The following is a 2,324-nucleotide window of genomic DNA, read 5'->3' as shown; positions in this document are numbered from 1 at the left end:
TAGAATCATTGGTATTGTAATGTCATTCAATACCAATGATTCTCTGTCAGATTCTTTCCAAGCACTGTATCACTTGTCACGCACCCACTAGTGTCACTAGTGGGTATGTGAAGTTAAATGTTACTGCCAAAGAAATACAACCCAGCTTTCATTTGTATGACTGACATGGGGAGTCTGTGTAAACATGTGTGTGTGTGTGTGTTCTATTTTATACGTTTGCATGGATGCATATTTTAGGAATGAAATATTCCTGTGCGGAATGAGAAAATCCGAGAATTTGTGGTTCGCGACCCTTTACCTCAGAAATGCTCTCCCCACTTTGGACTGCAGGTGTGTCGTAAGAGTAATACTCAAATAGCATTATTTTGTTGGACAGTATTATCCCAACTGTTCGCAGCGGGTTCGGTTGACTAGCTGATGAACACACACAGATTATAGACATATAATATTTAAAAATTAGAACTGTCAAATAACTTTTTAGTAGTCTAAATTATTATTTTTATTTAAGGATATAAATCCATCGAAAAATCATTTCATAACGAAAAATAAAATTTGAAAACTTTTATCTTTGATACACACACATATACACAAGGAATGTAAATGTCACACACAAACATTATGAACGACTTGTGACCAGCTTTGAACAGTATCAGCTTGTGTCATTCCGATCTGGTCAGTGTCAGAAATCGTTACCTGACATTTTAAATAATACCTTCAGATGGTGTTTTCCAAGTCCACTTATCGATATTTTAGCAATTATTTAAATAATAAAACGTATATATATAAATTAAGTTTATAGATAATTTATAAACTACCCTACAAATATAAATATTTCGTCTTGGTTTCACTTAATTGGCCTTGAAAAATCTTATCGTATTACGCTTCTATAATACTTATAGAAAATAGTGTTGTAAACTATATTTATAAAGCAGTAATATGCTATAGGGGGCCTAATACGAGAAGGAAATACAAAACTGAAAATTTTATTTGAATACACAATTAACAACTGGGGGAAACGCTGTTGAAAATAAATGAAAAAAAGAAATTCTAAATGTCAAAATAAGTATGATTTAAGAAGACCTAAAGTTTTTGAAAACAACAAAATTTAGGAATCGGAGTTTAATCAAAACGATATATCTTTTCCCGAACCCTAAATCGAGTGCATCTTTCATCAAAAATAGAATAGGCAAAAAAGAAGAAAATAGTTTAAGAAATAAACACAATACTTTAATATTTTACAAATTTTGGTTAAAAAAATTATTGAAAATTCTTAACAATGTTTATTAACCTCTGCAGATTTGTAAATGGGCAAAATGTTCATAAAATTCTTACGGCTTAAAAAATAAGAATTTTGAAAATATTGAAGAAAACTAAAACCAATGATACAGATATATTTTTTTCATATATTGTTTTTCTTGTGTGTTACCTACAGTAGTAGTAGGTGTGTGGGTCTGAAAAAAATGCACAGCTGAAAAAAATTAGTGCCTTATCTGTTAAAATAAACTTTCAATAACAAACACATTCAAACAAAATAATATGCAATGCCTTAAAACGTAATTCAACATGTTTTCCGTTTGTTTTTTTCTGAGTCAGAACAGCCGAGGATCTATTAGAGCTGTTTCACAAGAAATTGAGTTTTGAGAGGGGGAAAAAAAAAGACTGGAAAAACATTCTTAAACATACACTTTTCTCTCGTGATTACTTTAAATCGGTGCATGAGAATTTATAATGCGTCATTTCTCTGCCAATGGACAAATGTTACTACTGTCTTCTGGTTGGATAATACAGTATTAAACTTAAAATCATTTATATCATAGCAATGGAAACTATAAATCAACAACAAAGGACAAACATGAAAAAATAAGATTTATTCTTGAATCGTTGTTACCCGGTACGGGTAATAACTACGGTCACCTCCTGTTACCATGGTTCTCTAGAATTTTATTTAATAGGATGTCTGTATGGGCATTTATCTATCAAAATTGTTTGGTTTTTATAACTAACAACTTTTAACTATAAATAAGGAAGTTTCGTTATCTTTTAAAAAAAAAGGTTAGTGAAAACAGTTGTTATTAAATCAGATAAATGATCATGTTTGTTTGGAAACAAATCCAAGGGGGAAACGAACCCCAAATTATAGCGTTGTAAATCCACAAACGTACAGCTGTTCCACCTGGATACTGTATAAATGAAGTTGTATAATTATCAAGGATAAAATGGGATGTTTTAAGCAAAGTTGATAACATCCCGAGTGATTCAACTAAATTTCTGAAGCCTGATCAAGATCTTACTGACATTATAGAAATAAGTGCAGTTTATCGGCT

Source organism: Limulus polyphemus, unplaced genomic scaffold, assembly GCF_000517525.1.
Source record: "Limulus polyphemus unplaced genomic scaffold, Limulus_polyphemus-2.1.2 Scaffold2176, whole genome shotgun sequence".
Classification (NCBI taxonomy): Eukaryota; Metazoa; Arthropoda; class Merostomata; order Xiphosura; family Limulidae; genus Limulus; species Limulus polyphemus.
The sequence above is the reverse complement of the archived record's forward strand: the minus strand, read 5'-3'. Positions refer to the sequence as shown.